At 35.1% G+C, this 22,023-nt stretch overlaps 1 protein-coding gene across 1 annotated transcript in view; it reads left to right on the forward strand.

The window, feature by feature from the left end:
* Positions 1 to 22,023, forward strand: part of Fife (regulating synaptic membrane exocytosis protein fife) — a 1,049,884-nt gene that overhangs the window by 411,175 nt on the left and 616,686 nt on the right. The window lies entirely within an intron of this gene.

Raw genomic sequence — 22,023 nt, forward strand, 5'->3', positions numbered from 1 at the left:
TCAATACTTTCTTATCAACATACCATCAGTAAAAAATATGTGTTTATTTGTACTTTCAATGCGTAATCTAACTATATATTTTAAAAATATTTTTCCTAGCCAAAGGCGTCTTAATGAGGAAAAATCTAAATTTCTCCATTTCCATAAAAAGTAAGAAAATCTGTTTATATGTCAATATAAACTTTAATTTCTCAGCATCAAAATAAACTATGATTTTGATCATTGGGTGAAAGGGCTTCGAAGCTACAACAGTTTAAAGTTGCTAATTTTATGAGAATACGATCAATTTAAAAATTTTCAATTTAAACACTATGAAGTTCTAATGCCTCAAACTTTTCACAAAGCATTATATCACAGGTCTCTACGTACAAAAAAGTTTCACTGTATTTAGAAATTGGAAGGTCAATTTTCTCTATATTTCGGTCGATTTGAGATGGAATAGCTCATACGGTCCAAGATCGAAATATAGAATGTCATGGCAAATACATCGATTGGAGATCTAGTTATTAATATTAAATAAATATTATTTTCGCTTTCATACGATTCTGTTGTACAGTACGATTATTTAGTTCTGACAGTCGCCGGAGATGTTCGCGTGGGACAGGCGAGTCCATTTAGTTACGCCAAGGGGTGTTAGGGTTATTCACTCGCTTGCCTTTATCGACCGCTTGCCCTATCTCTACTCCGGAACTCTCCCCACTCCTCCTATTACTTCCCCTATTTCGCGTCGCTGAGCTGTCAGGACTAAATAATCGGTCTGTACGTACGCAACGATTAAAGTCAAATTTGGTCGTTCCGTGGTTGACACAACGAACGTTCGAATTCAGTTTCGGATATGGACATCTGTCTTTTGTCTAACCGAATTTTCATAAAATATTGGCTTATTCGTCGGCATTACTTGACGCGCGATTCAAGCCCTTAACTCACAAGCAGGGTGAAGGGATGAGGTATGATCTCCCTCCCCTTAGCCACCACTTCTTCATTCAAAGTTAAGCAATGTTCTAGTAAACACGACAGGATCAGCTATGGACTGGCTTCTTTTTTATTACATGCGATGCCTGATAGCTGTTTTCATAAAAGAACATTTATAATTATCACAGCCTATAGAATTCATTACCGCATTTATTTGTAAAATTTGCATAATATTTTTTCAACTCTTCTGTTTTAGGGTACAAACATTCCTGAATTAATTAGTCAAAATTGGTTAACAGATTTTGCGTTTCTTGCCGATATTTCAGAACGCCTTGACAACTTAAATCGCCGTTTACATGAGAATAACGCAAATAATTAATTTATAAATGTTCTCACCATTCGTGAGCTGCCACAAGGGACAAAGAGTACTTAACCATATAAATGTTGACAAGTTCATTGAACCATTGATTTTGTTTTAACAATGAAGCTCCTACAAGTACATAGTTGCAAATACATTTTGAGACTAGTGGAAATATACCTAGTTTTAGAGAGGTAAGTGTTACAAAAAAGTAAAGAATGCTAATGAACTTAGTTTGATTTCGAATATAGGTGATGCTTCAGGAGAGCAATTGATCCTTTCAATGCAGCTAAGGTTACAACCGGAATAATATATGTAGGTATTCCAAGCCTCTTAAATACATCTTTCATGAAGAGAGTAGCGGTACCTCTTGCTCCAACCAGAAGTCCGATTGCTTCAAGCTCTGTTAGCTGGTATTTTTGGAGGTAATAGGGAATGGTAGGATTATGAATATTCTTTTTTTCATTATCCACTTCTGCTGGCTGTTCCTCATCCGTTTCGAAACGCACAGTGGGATCAATTATATATCCAGATCTTGTAAACACTTTCGTACGTCCAATAGCAAATTTATCAACAGTAATCTTACTACAGGTATTGACTTATCTAGAGAAAATCAAAACTCTAGTGCGAATTAATGAACTATTATACGATTAGAAGAAAATATATGAAGATTAGAAGAAATAAAGTAGTCTAATACAATAGAATATTTAATTAATTTACTAAAATTATATTTTACTAATGTTAGCTTCACCAAAACGTTTGAACGGAGCCGCCATTTTCAGTTGACTATATATGCGGTAAACGAATGACGATCGCAAAGCATGTTTTATAGTTCCGTAAAGAATTTGCAGTTTGAAATGTTTGCAAACAAAGAAACAAATGGTAGGGAGGTGATAAAAACATAAAGTATACTTACTTCCTTACTGACTTTTAAGGAACCCGGAGGTTCATTGCCGCCCTCACATAAGCCCTCCATCGGTCCCTATCCTAAGCAAGATTAATCCAGTCTCTATCATCATATTCCATCTCCCTCAAATCCACTTCAATATTATCTTCCTATCTACGTCTACGCCTCGAGGTCTTTTTCCCTCCGGCCTCCCAACTAACACTCTATATGCATTTCTGGATTCGCCCATACGTGTTACATGCCTTGCCCATCTCAAACGTCTGGATTTAATGTTCCTAATTATGTCAGGTGAAGAATACAATGCGTGCAGTTCTGTGTTGTATAACTTTCTCCATTCTCCAAGTGAGAGTCCAAGTTTCACAACCATAAAGAACAACCGGTAATATAACATAAAGTATACAAAGATTAGAAAGATAAAGTACGTACCATACTCTAATACAATAAAATAGGTATTAATTGACTTACTAAGATTCTATTTCACTAATGTTAGCTTGACCAAAACGTTTGAACGAAGCCGACATTTTCAGTTGACTATCTATGCGGATAACAAATGACGCTTGCAAAGCATATTTTATAGTATCGTAAAGAATTTGCATTTTGAAATGTTGGTAAAAAAGAAACAAATGCTAGGGAAGTGATGAAACAAACAAATGCTAGGGAAGTGATAAAATTGTAGCGATAAACAGCCATGATTGGTTGAAACACTTCTTTTCGTACCGTTTTATTGATCAAAAGCAGTATGACGTAGTAAAAGTTTAATAGAAAAAAAGTTTGTCATTATGTCGTGTATTGTCACTCTGCGACCTCTGGAATGGACTGATAAGTGGTTTTGATGAGAAACTATTTAACGGTTTAAAAACCAAGGAGATTGATTTTCAAATTATGCAAATTCGTTTAGTGTGGATATAGTGACGGTGAGGCCGTATCTGCAAGCAGAAGTCCCAAGTCTGTTAAAATACGCTTATGTGGAAAGTCAACGTAAAAACTTGGCAGGAGTACATATTTTCAAAACACTTAATTTAATTTATTGGTCTGACCCAATATTTTGGGTTTGCCCTGCGACACAGAATAGCTCACAATAAAATTTAAGTAATTGATTGCCTAGTGGACTTACTCGTGTTAATTATGTAAGTCTGTGCGGCTTACAGCTGTTTCGGTGCTTCATCACACCATCCTCAGAGCCTACTAGATCTCGGCGTCATCTTATACTTCTCTGCCTGTTATGTGGGTGTGTTTGATTGTTGAAAATTGTTGAAAAGTGGAGTCAAATAATGTGTGTGTACTGAAATTGATCTGTGTGTTGGGAATTTGATCGGGGTGTGTTTTAGTGTGTTTGTATATTTCGTATTGTTCTAGTGTGTTGAGTTTTTGGTTCTTGGGTTGTATGTGTAGGATTTCCATGTCCGCATTTATGTTACTGTATGTATGGTTAGCATTGGTTATGTGATCGGCGTATGTAGATGTATTGTGTCCTCTGGTTATTGCTTTAATGTATTCTTTGTAGCGTGTTTGGAATGATCTGCCTATCTGTCCTATGTAGAACTTATCTCAACTATTACATGTGAGTTTGTATACACCAGTGTGGTCGTATTTATTTGTTTGTGTTGTTTGTGTGTTGAAATGTCTTTGCAGTGTGTTTTCTCTTCTGTATGTTATGTTGTATTTCTGCTTTCTGAATGAAGATGCGATCTTATGTGTGCTTTTGTTTTCATATGTTAGTGTGATGTATTTCTTGTGTTCTTTTGTTTGTGTTGTGTTTTGTGTGTTTTTGTGTTTGTTAGGTTTTTGTTTTGTCTTTCTTATGATGCTGTCTATTATGTTTGGATTGTATCCGTTTTCTTGTGCTGTGTATTTGATTGTGTTCACTTATTCATTGTACTGCTGTTGGCTCATGGGTATGTTGAGTAATCTGTGTACCATTGTACTAGAACAATACGAAATATACAAACACACTAAAACACACCCCGATCAAATTCTCAACACAGAGATCAATTTCAGTACACACACACTATTTGACTCCACTTTTCAACACTTTCCAACAATCAAACGCACCCACACAACAGGCAGAGAAGTACGAGATGACGCCGAGATCTAGTAGGCTCTGAGGATGGTGTGATGAAGCACCGAAACAGCTGTAAACCGCACAGACTTACATAATTAACACGAGTAAGTCCAAAAGGTAATCAGTTACTTATATTCAAGTGTTAAAAGTAGTGTACGTAAGATTCAAAATAAATAAAATTTAAAATGAAAAAATATATGAACAGGTTTCAGACATAAGTGATTAAGACATAAGAAAAAAAATAGGACCAAGTATAATTTAAATTGAATGTACGCCATAAAGATGCTGACGAAATATCGCTACAGAAAATTTTATTATGGTGATGACGATGGCATCTTGAAGATCTCTCGTCAGGTTGTATTATTATGCCACTTTCAGATCATTTTCCGTCAATATCAGCGCATCGAATATTTAAATACTCGTCCCGGACCGACAAGAAAACACTAGAGTGACTCAAGAAAGTCTTGAACTGTATACATGCTTCAAAATCAGTAACTTACGTACACGGAATTATTGTAGGATTGTGAGTCATGTAGAAATACGGATAGTAAAGACCCGTACTCCAATAAGGGACACTAATATTATTTGTATTATAGATGGACTGAGAATGACCCACCTCCGGTTCGCAGACGATATAATATTGGTAGCGAAATCAGCAGCAGTTCTAAAACAGATGCTTGAAGAATTGGACAGGATCAGCAAAGAGGCAGGCTTATCCATGAACCCAGAAAAGACGAAACTAATGACTAACACGTCTGAAGACCGGATCCACTTAAATGACCAGCCACTAGAATATGTGGAAGATTATACCTACCTGGGCCAGAACCTGTCCTTCTCTAGCAATTCAGAGAAAGAAATAAAGAGACGAATCAGCATGGCATGGAAGAAGTTCTGTTCTCTAAAGTTCATACTTACAGACAAATTCCAGAAGCTAAGCTTAAAGGTTGAGACCCTGGAAAAATGTGTATTACCAGTCCTACTGTGTGAATACCAAACCTGATCCCTAACATCAAAACAGAGGTGTATGCTTCAAACCTGCCAACGCAGTATGGAAAGAAAAATCCTGCAAATTTCTCTGAGGAACAAAGTAAGGAACGAGGAGCTACGCAACCGTACCGGCATGAAAGACGTCCTAATTATCGCAGAAAGCCTGAAGTGGAAATGGGGAGGGCACGTGGTAAGGATGTACCACAGACGATGGACGTACAGACTGACATTGTGGGATCCCAAGGTCTGCAGAAGAAGAGTGGGACGCCAGACAACTAGATGGGCAGATTTCTTCAAGAAGAAGGCAGGAGCACATTGGACGAGCAGTACAAGAGACAGACAGCTATGGAGAAATCTAGAAGCCACCGTCCTCAGTGTGTAGTGTGGTGCGAATCTTACAAGTGCAAGTGTTTGTATACATGGAACACTCCTTAGGATCGGCTCACCTAACGAGTGAAGTCCACTGAGCCAAACCCTGTCAATCAGGAGGTCCTTGCCCTTACGGGATCTAGCAGGCTAGATTTATTATTTATTATTTTTTATTATACAAAAGACCAAAATGTATTAATTTATTCGAGACAGAAAGGAAGACAAAATGCAACACACAATTTTGACATCATCCGAAGAGTTATTTGACTTCCAACTTGTATATTTATATTATGTAATATTCCATTTTGTGTGATAATCATGTTAAAAACTTGAAAGAATGAAGGAAATATTTAAAGAATACACATTTTAATGCAATTTTCTTGTTTAATAACTTCGTGTTAGAGCCTAACCACACAACAAGACGGTGAAAAATTCCTTATAGAAACAAGAACTCTTGTCACCAATACAGTTACATCAGATCTTGACTACTACTTGAAGGGGTGAAAAGTTTAAAGACAAGTTCCCCAGCTATCTGAAGTTGTGAGTGGTTAGACAGCACGTCTCCCTTATTGCTGTATTCGAACAGGGGGGTGAAGATGTTCCCTCCGAGTTGACACGATGGAAATTGCTTTCATTCGAATGAACAGGATAAAAAATAAAGCGCCAAGGTGGAATATTTTTATCATGTCTCAAATTTTGTATGACACGACTGCTGTAACTTTTGAGCGATAATCGATACGGACTTTTCAGTCTCTCTAAGCTTCATAAAGGAATTTACATGTCATCATAGAATTGAAAATTTGTACTTTAGATAAAAACTCTTTAGTAATGATCTTACGAAGAACTAGTCTGTAGTAGACAACCAAGAGGTGCTTCTTTATAAGTTATAGTGTGATACTAATTGTTTTTAATTATATATCTCCTTCATAAATATGTCTTATTACGAAAACCTCCTGCTACCGAGGGGGTAATAAGATTACGCCACTGATTTTTTAGTATTACTTCCATTTTTCTTCATATTTGTTTTTTGAAATTTCATATATTTATCCGTTATATGTCTACTAATATTTTGAAATAAGAATAACATAAATAATTCATCTACTTTACGAAGTAATTCGCTTTATTCATGTGAGGTGGTCTTGTTACCCCCTTTTGTAGTCAGACTCATGAAAATTCCAGGTTATGAAATTCAGTCTGTAGCTTAATTTTTTTTCTTTTTTTTTTTTTTCATTTTTGAGTTTGTCTAGTTCCAAATTATTTTCTGTTATGTTATTTATATCATTATTCACATTGTTATTTATATTATCATGACCTTTGATTTACTTTTTCTTCATTTCTTTTTATTCTTGTGAGTTACGGTATGGTTACTCTAGAAGCGATTTTGTTAAAAATAATAATTATTAATGTAGCCTTTTTTTTCGAGATGTTATTGCAGTAGCTTTAAGTGGTGTTCGAATATTTGAATTTCAACAAAATTAAAATTTGTTTAATGTATTTATATTTCTATGTATTTATTTTTTTAGATCTTTATTGATTTTTTTTAGAATTTTATTTTATCATAAACAAATGTTTTGGAGATGTTCATGGTTGTAGAGATTGTATTCCAATATTTAAATTTCAACAAATAACTGAAATGATTTCCAATTTATGTTATAGTACTGTAACGTTCATAGCGTGTAGCTGTTTTCTCCACCATGTCAAAACTATATAGAGTTGAGAAGTTTATCTTGTAAAACATGGGACACAAGTTTAAATTTACATCAGTGTGTTATAGTGTCAACAATAACCTATATAAAGTTCTTTAATTTTGGTGTATGTTTTCAACAATATGGAACGAAAATTTTGAACCACTCCGTATTTAAAAAAAAGGACGATTATTCTACATTTTTACATTCTCTAATAATACGTAATTATACAGTCAATAATACATAAATAATTACTAAATATTTCAAATGCTTAGCAAACTGGTATATGATTTGGTGAGGTAATTGTTTTACCCCTTTGGAATATGCCATTAGGAAAGTTCAGGATAACAGGCAGGGTTTGGAACTGAACAGGTTACATCAGCTTCTTGTCTATGCGGATAACGTGAATATGTTAGGAGAAAATCCACAAACGATTAGGGAAAACACGAAAATTTTACTTGCTGCAAGTAAAGTGATCGGTTTGGAAGTAAATTCCGAAAAGACAAAGTATATGATTATGTCTCGTGACTAGAATATTGTACGAAATGGAAATATAAAAATTGGAGATTTATCCTTCGAAGGGGTAGAAAAATTCAAATATCTTGGAGTAATAGTAACAAATATAAATGATACTCGGGAGAAATTAAACGCAGAATAAATATGGGAAATGCGTGTTATTATTCGGTTGAGAAGCTTTTATCATCTAGTCTGCTGTCAAAAAATCTGAAAGTTAGAATTTATAAAACAGTTATATTACCGGTTGTTCTGTATGGTTGTGAAACTTGGACTCTCACTTTCAGAGAGGAACATAGGTTAAGGGTGTTTGAGAATAAGGTGCTTAGGAAAATATTTGGGGCTAAGCAGGATGAAGTTGCAGGAGAATGGAGAAAGTTACACAACACAGAACTGCACGCATTGTATTCTTCATCTGACATAATTAGAAACATTAAATCCAGAAGTTTGAGATGGGCAGGACATGTAGCACGTATGGGCAAATCCATAAATGCATATAGAGTGTTAGTTGGGAGACCGGAGGGAAAAAGACCTTTGGGGAGGCCGAGACGTAGATGGGAGGATAATATTAAAATGGATTTGAGGGAGGTGGGGTTTGATGATAGAGACTGGCTTAATCTTGCACAGGATAGGGACCGATGGCGGGCTCTTGTGAGGGCGGCAATGAACCTTCGGGTTCCTTGAAAGCCATTTGTAAGTAAGTAATTGCATTACCCTCCTCCATGGTATTAGCAGGAGGGTTAGCTGCATTCAGTAATTTAATTTTAACATACAGATTTATGCAAAAGAGAGTTAGATTTTGAAACTACCATTGTTGTATCTGAATTCGTAAATCCACAGCCAATTATAAAGGCGAAATTACACACCTAGGCACCAATGAACATGTAACAATGTAGTAAGTTGTGCATAGTTTTGACGTAGAATACATCTTTGAGGTCTGTTTTATATGGTACCATCCTGGCTTTAGGGTTTTACGAAATTCATAACGGTTATAGCTCAACAATTAATCAACGGACAGTAACAATTGATATCCCTTCTGAAAGTCGAAGGTCCAAAGTTATAAACAGGATATAGCGCGCGAGGAGGGAGCCCGAATTTTGAACTTCAGACGATCGAAATAACGAACTAGGTACGTATCGGATCTACAAAAGTATGGTTTCAAAGGCTGGGCAATATTATAAACGTTGCTTCGTAATCATAGTTTGTTTTAGGCCTACACTTGTAACTTTCATAACTTCTGAGAAAAGTTCACCCAAAATTGAGGAATTTAATGTTGTAATTATGGAAATACAGACTCTCTTAACCTCTTCCCTTACTATATATTTTACCAGTTTTGTGAAAAAAAGTGTCATATTTTTTATTTTCTTTAAGAGGTCATTTAATATTGCAGAATCACTGTAAATCACTAATTTTCTTACATACCTAAAAAATCACTATGAAATAGGCATAAATTCATACCTGAATTATTATCCCGAGTTATCTCGTACACCTTGATTCCAGCTCTGGTAGTTGTCCCACTTTGATTTTCTCCTGAACTATTTACCAACTTATGTTTTTTATGGATTAATTTATGAGGTACAATACCAGTACTGTTATCAAGGCGTTAAATGTTGCTTGTCGTGTGATAGACTCGAAAGCAGGGTATTACGCACAGTGGCACATTGCATTCCGGACAGTAGTATCTGCTCTCCTATATGAGAGCGTTTTGGTTTAGCAGTCATTGAATATTTGGGTGCTTCAGGTTTGTGAATAATGTTCTGCAGTATCACTATGCCCAAAAGTACACGTATTTCAGAGTCTGTAGTAGGCCGCCACGAATTATTTTCAGCATTCTGTGAACACTTATTAGCATGCCTAATAGTCTCCTCGAATATAATGTTGATGAGGTCATTATTAAAGAATAATTTAAAAAATTGAGAATTATCGTTATCAGAAACAATGTTAAAATTTCAGGGAATGGGGACCTCGGAGGTGCAGAAGAAATGGTGCCAGATGTCTTCTATTCAAACCACTGTCGAAAAGACGGGACATCAATTGATCTGAATTTATTTGTTGGTCTATAACTTCGTCATCTGATACAGATGTTTCATTTCCTAATCTTCTATAGGAATATATTCCTGATCAAAAGTTTCGGAATCACTAACTGGATCCATCTTTACACAGAACAGCACAAAAAACACTAAACACAAACACAAACCTCCAAAACTAACTAGCATCTACTCACTACTGTGTGTGAATGCTATATGAGCATAGAATTCCACTCGCAAGGAAGAAGTACAAAAAACACTACCAGATAGCAAATATCATTAACTTCTGTAGCCATCTAGTGAGGAAAAGGTTATTGAAAGAATGGAAACATATATTCGGGATATAATCCTTACTTACTTACAAATGGCTTTTAAGGAACCCGAAGGTTCATTGCCGCCCTCACATAAGCCCGCCATTGGTCCCTATCCTGAGCAAGATTAATCCAGTCTCTATCATCATATCCCACCTCCCTCAAATCCATTTTAATATTATCCTCCCATCTACGTCTCGGCCTCCCTAAAGGTCTTTTTCCCTCCGGTCTCCCAACTAACACTCTATATGCATTTATGTAGTCGCCCATACGTGCTACATGCCCTGCCCATCTCAAACGTCTGGATTTAATGTTCCTAATTATGTAAGGTGAAGAAAACAATGCGTGCAGTTCTGCGTTGTGTAACTTTCTCCTGTAACTTCATCCCGCTTAGTCCCAAATATTTTCCTAAGCACCTTATTCTCAAACACCTTTAACCTATGTTCCTCTCTCAGAGTGAGAGTCCAAGTTTCACAACCTTAGCAGCGAAAATGGGACTCAAACGAGTTAACTCGGGTTAATAAATTTTGACACAAGTTAGCAACCCGAGTTAACTCGGGATAATCAGAGAAGTGGTTAAGACGTGATCACGTCAGAAGTTTAGAATGTTATGCGAAATTTGTTTTCAACACTTCAGAACATTACTATTCACAGTTGAGCACAAACAGAATGTTAAACTTGTTGCATTGGAAAAGAAACCGATGAATTGTTTATGTTTGTCAAAGTCTCCGAAAAACATTTGTTGCAATGTAGAATATTGTATTTTAATGAAGAATATATTCCGCTAGTGTGACTTTGAGTGAATATAATGTGCCGGACTTTACAGCATCCAATGTAAATGCAATGCAGCAGAGGTTTGTACGCCACAAATCCCATTTGGAACAATGGGAAGCCAGTGTCCTAGCCGCAGGAGATACCAGACTTTTCATTTCAACAGTTCCTGTCACGCGGTTGAAAACCGCTGATGTAGGGTGCTGCTTTGTGACCCTGTGATCAGCAGCTGAGCTATTGGATATTGATTTGTTAGCGTTTACAACTATTCCATGTCAACATCCTGCCCGACAGATTAATGGTTTTAGTTGTGGGTATGCTGTGTTGATCACTTCTGATTTTAAACATCAATTCCCACCAGCCAAAGGAGACGTACAGTGTGTGCATAAACTATTTAAATCTAGAAATAAATCCGACTCATTGTTATGCTTTTCAGTGCTGCCAGTTTGCTATAACCAAAAATTCCTACTGTCGTTATAAATATCCCTACTCCACGCAAAAAAATTCTTACAAAAATTATTTTTCTATAATATAAGACAGGCATGTTAATTGATGCCCACAGGAACAAGCGCGCGCTTTAGAGCCCAGGAGAGCCTGAGCGCTTTACAGCGGAAAGGAGAGAGACAGACTAAAGAGGTGGTATATGCCGCTTGGTCGAGCTATATTCAGGGATGGCCAGCACTGATTCAATAGATAAAGGGAAGAGAACTTATTAAAACTGTATCCATGTTAATTTTTAGATTTGCTTGAAAAGTATAAGTGCATTATAAGAATGTAAGTTTTAATTTTAATGCTCATTTTTCACAAGTTTGATTTTTTTATTCAAAAGAAATATTTTCTCAACTTTTCGTATAGAAAAGTGAAATTTTCAGGTGTAGGCCTATTTATTTAGTAGCCTTACAGAATGTTTTCGTAAATCTAATATACCGTATATACGTATTACTGAAGATAGTGTATTGAAAATTTTGAAAATATTCTAAAAATATGGAAATTGTTTGTAAGGAAATGTATTAACAAAGCAACTACTGTTACATCATAAGCAAAAGATACGTGCCCATGTGTTGTAAAAATGTCAGCTCTATAGCTTCAGCACATTTCGAGAAAATAATTTAATATTCTGATGATAGGAAGTTGGTCACAAATATCATCTTATAAGCATAATGCGATAAGAGTTTTGTTATGTAATATTAGTTACACTTAAAACAGATACAGTAGGCTACCTAGGTAACTTTCTTTGTACTGTAATATTGTTTTGATTAGTTCATTGATTACTTTTGTAAGGCTAAAGATACCATCAATATAAATTCCAACTTATCATGTCATACTCAATCTCTTTCTTTGGAATATCATTTCCTTTATGAATGATGTGTTTCATCCACTTAATACAATATAATATTACACTACTATGGAATTTAAGTGAATATTCCTTCTTAACTCTCTATTATGTTATTAAGATTTAAAACACAAGTGCAATATTAAGAAATCAGTGTTAGTACTTTTGTTTTACAGACAATATATAGATAATATTAAACAGAAAGAAGCCATATAAAAATAACGACATAAAATTTTACGTTCCGTTTGAAGTTTGTGCACCACTGTTTTCTTAATCCAACAGGTTGCTTATTCATATACACAAGCCTTCCTCTTTCCATACTTAGCGCTTGCTGCCCGCGCACGACGTCAAGGCCAGAAAAATGCGCTTGCTTTGACATCACTGACATAAGCAATTGTAAATAGACTATGTTTCAACTATTAAGGTCCGGTATTATAAACGCCGTTTAAACCTTAAGTTCAGTTTAGACTGAAGTTTTTCATCGGCTTCGTATTATAAACCTTAACTACCAGTTAACCTTGAGTTAGCTTGAGTTTAACTTAATCGGCATTCTCTGCCGTTTAACCTGTAGATCAAGGCTCAATAGTGCAAGATAGCGGTTCCCGCAATACACATGGGTATTGCAGAGAAGTTCTGAGGAAACGATTCCTGCCAAAGTCCTTCATTACATCTGGCAGGGGGCACTTGGCAACATACGATATGTTAAATAATGCTAAATTCTGTGAGAGTGTGGGGAAATTTATGGCAAAAGTTCGACAGCTGAGGGTGGAACTGGCCGAGGGGGAGGGAGCCGAGGAAATATGGGGAAGAGTTATTTATTAATGTTGGTATGAGCAGTATTAACACTGAGCGAAGAAGGTAATTAGGGAATAATATTCTTTTTGTATTTATTGTGTTTTTTCTATTTCTTTTTATTGCGTTTGTATATGTTTTTTTATGACTTACCTTTATATTTATTATTTGGACTAGCCGTACCCGTGCGCTCCGCTGCACCCGTTAGAAATAAATATAAAGTAATTACATAATTAAAATAGGACATTTGATCCAGGGAACATTCGTGTTTGATAGAAGGAAAATCGTGTATTATGTTACTTAATTTAAATTGTATTAAAAAATTAAAATGCGATCATTTTTATCCAGAGACCACTCATTTGGTCATAAAAATTATTTTAGGACATACAGGAAACGAATGCCTATCAAGTTTTCTGTGCATAAGAAGCTATTTTAATCTTACCTGTCCTCGATTCACTCAGAAGTTACTGTAATAACATTATAGCATTATGTCCATCTAGAGAAACTACACTTTCCAATGGTGAATTAGTAATTAGTTATATAAATCGGTTCATTTAGCTTCCGATATTACTTCATACAAACACAGAAACATTCTCTGTAGGCTATGTTTCATAGCTTTCGATTGTTATTGTCCAAGGCCCCTTATAGACGAAGTCATTTGTTTTTTATTTCATTACACCGCCTTAGATGGCGTTGTTATTGTAATTTTGAAACTCATTTATCTCATTAAATATCAGTCCTATCAAAATTTTGCATGGAATAAAACTTATCGGAAATTATTTTTAAATAAACCTTTGTTATGTAATATTTTTCATGAAAATTAATAATAAGGGAGATATTTCGATTTATGTAATTCAAGCCACCTTATAACCCCCCTTTTAAATAAAATATTTTGAATGCCATATAGCCTAAATTCTAAGTTACAACGAACTTAACTTATTTTCCTATTTTCATATAAATCGGTTCAGCCATTATCACGTGAGAAGGTAACAAACATCCAGACAGACAGACATACAAACAAAACTTAAAAAAAAATCGATTTTCAGTTTCAGGGTGGTTAATTATATATGTCAGGACCAATTATTTTTTAAAAATCGAAAATTACCAGAAAAATTTCGGCTACAGATTTATTATTAGTATAGATTATTTATTGCAATTTTCATAAGGAATTGAAGTGTTTATATGTATATATATAGTAATAATAACAATTATTGTTGTTTTAATGTTTTGTTATTAGTAGTATTCTTTTTGTTTTCTTTGAAGATTCAAACTGTGCATAGTTACAGCACGAATGGCCGTACAGGCTCGTGCGAAGGATCTTGTGTACATGAGTTTGTATAATTGTGTATCAATAAATGCACTTTAATCGATAATTCATTCATTCATTCATTCATGTTTTCCAAGAACTTATGAGTGACGATGAGCGAGTGATCAATATTACTGAACGACCATGGAGGCCAAGAATTTTTCGAAATAGACTGCACCACTTTGAAATATAAATGAACGTGAGCTTTAAAACAGGTTGAGGCTTTCGAAGCAGAGATATGGAGAATCTAGTGTTTATCATTGTGCGAAGCGAACATAAAGTCTTCCCCTGTTTACAAACATTTATCGCTGTAGGGACGCGGTTTTCAGCAAATGATAACTCTACTTACGAAGTTTTCATACATACGTTTCAACATGCAATTTTTCTCGCCAACGTCTCGCTATTCCGATCCGGAACGAAACTTTGTATCTGTTGACTTTTTATCCTCTTCTGCCGGCAATGTTTATTTATTTTATTTATATTTAATTATCTATTTGTTAATGAATATAACAGTCAAAACCTAATTACAATGTTCAAGACTGACAATTGATATAATTTATAAAACATAAACAAGGAAAGGAAACATATTCTTATTGAAAATTGAAACAAAATAGAAAAGAGAGAAAGAGAAAAAATTGAAAATAAGGTGTGAAAGTAGCTTGAAATTAACTAACAACAATATTCTGTAAAATATTATGACAAATTATTCTGTATTTAGAGAAATTCATATTGAAAATATCAAGATTCGGATGAGGATGTAATTTATTGTGTAACTGTAACATTTGGAAAATTGGGACATTTTTGTACGATTCAGTATTTGCCCTTGGTATGAAAAATAAATTTCATAATTTTGTATTAAGCTTGGGTGCATATAATGTTACTTAATAAAATTAACCAACAGAATCAAGCTTACTGTTAATAATTTTATAGAGAAAGTTCATTTAAATATTGACAATTTCGTTTAATTTTCAAACTAGTAAAATGGAAATGTTGAAGCATTGTAGCATACTCTCATAAGTACGATAATTATTATAAAGTCTATAATATAACCATTTCAGAAATAAATTTTGAATTATTTCTAGTATCAGAATATATATTAGTAACTGGATTCCAGATAACCGCAGCATACTCTAGTTTAGCTCGAACAATGGCATTACACAAAATTATTATAGATTTCACTTTAGCTAAATTTACAAGAATTTCTTATAAGAAAACCTACACTCTTAAAGGACAAATTTATAATATTATTAATATGAATATAAAATTTAAAATTACTGCTAAATAATATACCCAAATCTTTGTGTTGATTTTCTGCTCGTAAAACTTTTACCTCTATTTTATATGAAAATTTAATTGTATTTTTCAATCTAGAAAAGGTCAGATGTATACACTTATTAATAATAAATAACAATTTATTATTAATACTTCAAACATGTAAGTTTGTATACTACTTCAAAAAGATATTATAGTCTGATATAGTTTTGATTTATTTATACAATTTAATATTATCGGCAAATAATACAATTTTAGAATGTTGGACACAATTCACAATTCATTAACAAACAATAAAAACAATAATGGACCAAGATTAGAACCTTGAGGTAAACCAGAATTTACTGTAAAAGACTTAGAAGTATGTCCATGAAAATTCAAAACTTGTGCTCTTCTTTACATCTGCTGTCAGGCAGTATGCAACGAAGTATAGATTAAAAACGGAGGCAAAGTGTATCTGGGCTATTATTGTTAGTGCAGACACTTTTAAATATAAAGCGTGCTTGAACGTGCCCTCTCTCTTGCAGTGAGAAGGAGGTGAGTCCATCTTCCCCTGTTCTGACAGTGTGCTCCCATGTGCTACAGCATACCTAAGTTTCAATCCAGTTAACTCCCGAAAGCATGCAACCTCGTTTAACGGTAGAGCTAGTTCCCAGTCCGCGTCACCGTTTTTGGCGTGTGAAATAAGTAATGAGAACGTTAAGTACAAGTGTTTTACCTTTGCTCTAGTCAGTCTGACAACTGTGTTTGACAAATGGCTGATCTGTCGAGTATAGGAAGTGGTACCATTCTCAGCTACACAAGCAACATGCTCACAAACTGGGTACTATATTGTAGGACATACGCTAAAAACGCTGGTGCCAGCGTACCTGTACGCGTCTGACCAATTTCACCATCTAGATGGTTCAAATCCATTGCACATGCGCGCAGAAACTCTTTCAATAGGACCGCGTTCGTACTTGACGGTTGCTATAGAGGTTTTAAAAACCATGGTCTGTTACATTGTAAGATATACAGTGAAACCTCTCCCTACGGACACCCCCAAGATACGGACACTCCTCATATACGGACACTCCTCATATACGGACATATTTTTATGTCCCAACTGAAATAATATAGAAATAATGATAAATTTAACTCTTGTTCACGGACACTCTCAGACACGGACACGGACAGCTGTTTCACAGTCCTAAGCTTGCTTTATCTCCTGATTGCGGACAGAACTTGGATTTCAAGACATAATGTGTTACAAAAATTGAAAATTTAGTTTTGAGAATTGTACATAAATTCTTTAACATGAAAGAAGACAATAAGGGTCTCGTAGGCTATCACTATCCCAGCCGGCTACCACTTGTTAGCTGGAAGCTGGTGGATAAACTAAGTCATAAAATTTAACCTGTCTGATGGGTCCAAGGTTTCTGCGATCGTGAAATTGTATTCGACACATGATAGGGTTAGTAGGATTATTCTCTTCACTTCAATCAGTTGTTCTGTTTCGAGAGACATGGCACCTGAAAGTAAAGGCTAAGTTGAAAACTGTAAATTACAGTACTGCATAACTGTAGACCTAGAATAAAATTGCATGGCACAGTGCTGTATTTTCTTTTTTCGGTGTTATCTACTGTAGTTCAAAGTTGCAAAGAATTTACTGTAGTATACTGTATTTAGAATTAAACTACAATAATAAATTGTATTTAAAGCGTGAAGGGATACATAATGCATATTATAAATTTACTCTTAGATTGTGGAGCCTCCCTCCCAATAAAGGACACCTCCCAGATGCGGACAGATTGTTATGTCCCTTCAATGTCCATAAATGAGAGGTTTCACTGTATGTCAGACGTACTCAAGAAATATGGGAAGGTGACTTACATTATTACTGAGCATAAGGAAACTCCTTCAAGGTCATGATGATTAACTATTTCATCACCGCCTTCATCCTTCACGAATATAAGACCAGATAGTCATTTCCGACAAACAAATGAATGTCATTTGTCAAACGTTTCAACCTTCTTCTCCTCCTCTCTCTTTCTGCCAGTAGTCTAAATTTAGTAGAGGCGTGAAAAATTACAGAGCCAACGCGTTCCCTTTGCTAAAGTCACAGACCCAAGATTGGAAGAACTTGAGTTCAAGCTAAGGCGAAAGAGAGATTATTTATTCCATAACTTCCAGAACGATTCCTGGGTCTACTCAACCTCGTACACAAGTCGTACCAGACTTCTCTTGGGGGTAAAAGAGGTAAAAAATGTGATTTTTATCATACCACTCGACCTAGTGCCTAAATCAAAATGCACTGAAGCTCCAAAACACTACGTTTCAAGTACTTCAGTAATGTGTAGATTCTATAAAAAGTTAATTTATACTGTCTTAATTTATTTAATAAAATACTATATTGAACAGATCTAATTTAAAAACTTGACCGTTACACCAACCTTAATGTTTCGCATTGAGAACTAGGTTATAAATAGATCTGGTTGACGTAAACTAGAAACAACAGACGAAATTCTTAAGAGCAGTAGCTGCTTATACAAGGGAGGGTCGGAAAGTAACACACAACAATTTTCTTTTGCAAAATATGTAATGAGTAAGGAAAGAGAATAATGCACAAAAAATCTAAAAGTTTTACCAATTTTTCAATATATGATCCAAGTTTCTAGACACATTTCCTCCGTCGTGACATCAATTTGAGTATACTTTATTTAAAGAATTCCGTTTCCTAAGACTACGAGTATAGTAACATGTGTACGACTGAACCGAAGCGTTGGCTTCCTTAAGCTTCGTCATTGTTCCGAAGAGGATGAAGTCGTACAGTGCGATGTCTGGACTGTAGGATGGGTGATTGAGCACCCCCAAGCCAAAGTTCTAATTTTTTCCTCAAACAGAAGCCGAAACTTGGGAACAAGCATTGTCGTCAAGAAGTCGACATTTGCGTTTGTCTTGAAGGCACGACGCAACTTTTTCACTGTTTGAACTTTTCTTTAAACGCGCCATCTTTACTCAGTAGTTACCGCTCGTTCCGTCAGGGCGACATCTGATCGAAATATTGCTTTCTGTAGTGCAAGATTCAAACTTTCTGCCATTTTTGAATATCCGGAACAAAATAATATTTCGTAAAAAAAATTGTGCGATATTTTACGTTAGTGATTCAAGGACTAGCCTTTGATCCATGGTCAAGTCGTGATGTAAATTGTTGTGGACAAAGCTTACGTCTCAGAGGAGTTTTCTTTAAGTACTGCCTTTTCTCTTTGTCATTCCGTTAACACTCTCCATCTTCCCCTATCTCGTTTATTACGTGCAAAAATAAAAATAGACTGGGTTGAAGTCTTAGGAGCAGTACGGGTTTACGACGCTAATGCTGGAACGGCTTGGACTCAGGGCCCTGGTACTTATCAGATAGTCGTCTGAGAATAGGACATGACCCACCTGTCAGCATCGGATTCACGAATTACACCAGGTCACCTAGCGGAATTGGACAGGCGTCGCATAGGTCAATTTAAGGAGCACAATGGGCTAAACTAACAAGCAAACATTCTCATGGGGGCAGATAAACAAGTTAATTTTTTTCTTCTACCATGCTAATATTGTCAAAGCAAGTGCTTATACAATTTTGGCCACTCGAGTGCAATTACGAGGGTCGTCCAGAAAGTAAGTTTGCCTGGGGTTGTTTACAGAAAGAAAACACAATTTCATGGGAATATTTATTGGAACAGATGCAACAATTGTTGAGCTATTTTTCAATTAGACATTTTCCATACTATGGGATGAAATTGTGTATCCCTGTGTCGTAGAAGTCTGCCGCCTGGGATCGGAACCAGTGTGTGACAGCTGTCTGCACTTCTGTGTTGATTCCACGGTATGATAGATGTCTCAATTCTGGTAGGAAATATGTTGAAAAATAGCTCAAGAATTGCTCTATCTGTTCCAATAAATATTTCAATGAAATTGTGTTTTCTTTCTGTAAACGGTCCTAGGCTAACTTACTCTCTGGATGGCTGTAGTAATTGCGATTCAGTGGCCAAAAGCATTTGTTTTGACATTATTAACATGGTGTAAGAAAAAATAATTAACTTTTTTATCTGGCCCCATTAGAATGTTTGCTTGTAAGCTTAAGTACAAAGATCTGTGTCGGTTCTGGTCTTCGAAAAGCCACGCCAAGCCCGTAACCTTCTTCACACCGATCAATACAGACACAATGGACAACATATTATTCGTATGTACAGAGCACGTCTGCACCAATAACTCCTGAATTAACAACATAGAGTTAAAACTTCTTTCGGGAGACCCGTAGAATGTTAATAAAGACTAGCGGTCTTACATAGTTACGATAACAGTTTAACAGTTTGATGATGATGATGATGATGATGATGATGACGACGATGACGATGACGATGACGATTACGGTGGCGGTGGCGGTGGTGATGGTGATGATCACTATACCTATTTATAATGTCTTTCTCAACTAATTATTTCATTTCGAATGGAAAATATATTCATCAATCCCATTCCAATACAATACAATACAATACTTAGCTATTACTACATATGAAACAATATTGAAATATTACCATTACTGTATATTATTTAACTAGAGCCCGGATGTTTAGGCATTTATAACATTTAAAGTACGCAGGAAAAAGAGGCAATAAAAGCGTAAAAAAAAAGACACAATAATTTTTTTAAAAAGGCATTACAAATTTTAGAAAGGCATAATATATTTTAGCAATAAATTTAAATTATATCAACATAACTCACATATTTACTTCGTAGGTGCCACATGTTGACTTATAAAACACTTTTTTTTTCGTGATTAACTGTCTTTTCACAAACCTTACACAACAAAACTGTTCCATCGGTTGAAAACACATCGGCACTAAATTCACTAACGTAAGCATGGCGTTTACTTTTCAATGGTTTACTGAATTATTAGGCATTCTAGCTAACTGATATACCTTCTCTCACCCGACAATAACTGAATGTTTTTCACTCAGATTTCTTTCTCCTACAATAATAAACACGTGTAGCACAAAAATGTAATAGTAATATTTGAAAATATGAAACCAAACAACAATTCTATGAGAACGAGTTTAATATATAAATTATAAAGCTGATTGTTGATATCGTGAAGACATGACAATATTATATTTGTAACTGTGGATTGTCGATCATTATTCATAATACACCAATAGTATTAAAGCACGATTATTAGCAGATTAAGCACCGAAATAAATTACTTTTATTTACTATTATTAGTAAAGTTAGTCACTGTTTCAAATGTTTAAATTTCATGCACATTACATTACAATTAATTAGAAAATTGCAAATAAACAAGAAATATTGGTTTAAAATGACAAAAAAAAAGCGTTTAGTTCTTGGCACCAGCTCATGTTACTATTTCTGGTACATTCCAAGTTTTTGAAGCTGTCCACTTGTTAAACTCACTCATTTCTAATGCGCACGGTTACTTTATTTTTATTTCGATAACCATGATCTTCGTCTTGTTTACATTTATCATCATCCTATACTGCTCACAGTTGCCATTTAGCTTCATTAGCATATTCCTTAATATCATCTCATCTTCAGCTAACAACGCCATATTATCAGCAAATATAATGAGCTTTAGTCTTCTTCCTCCTACTATCACCCCTCCCATGTTCTGAAAATAATTCTTCACTAAATCTTTTAAGTAGATGTTGAATATGATAAGTGATAAAGGACATCCTTGTACTCCTCTCCCTATTTCACTTCCCTCTGATATTTCTTCTCCTATCGTGACACTGACTCCTTTCATATAAAGGTTATATATTATTGTAGTTTATAAATCCATGATAATCTGTGAAATTGAGTACAAAATTCGAAATGTAGAGCCTACGGAACCGCTGCACTAGGCCTACTAATGCCCTTAATATACGAAGATCACGTGGAAAGGCAACAGTTTTTTTCCTAAAAGACGTACCAGTAGATACTGTAAGTAACAAATCTGTAAATTAAAAATATTGTGTTAAAACTGTGCACTGCTTTTGAAGCGACTCTCGTATATTGTTATATTACATTATCTACATTTTAGCTGTATTCATGTGTTTGTTGAAAGTAACAACTGCCATGCATAGGTCAGTCTATAACATGGACTATAGCGCTGTAGAATATTTATTTCACAAAAATTAAATGGGTTATGTGTGATATATGGCGGCACCGCGCAATAATTTGCAGCGTCCTGTATTTCGATTTCCCTCTACCAATACGTTTAAGCGATTGAATTTATTGCTGCTATTGATTTATTGGTGATAAAAGTTTAGTTACTGATGCTGTGGTATCAATGCGTGCAAGACTCTCGCAGTGAACGATATTAAATCCTCTGTCCTTTCTAATCCGTTTTAAATAAACTTTTTATCCAAGTCCAAGTCTTTGCCAACGACCAACG

The sequence above is a fragment of the Periplaneta americana genome, chromosome 14, assembly GCF_040183065.1.
Source record: "Periplaneta americana isolate PAMFEO1 chromosome 14, P.americana_PAMFEO1_priV1, whole genome shotgun sequence".
NCBI classification, from domain to species: domain Eukaryota; kingdom Metazoa; phylum Arthropoda; class Insecta; order Blattodea; family Blattidae; genus Periplaneta; species Periplaneta americana.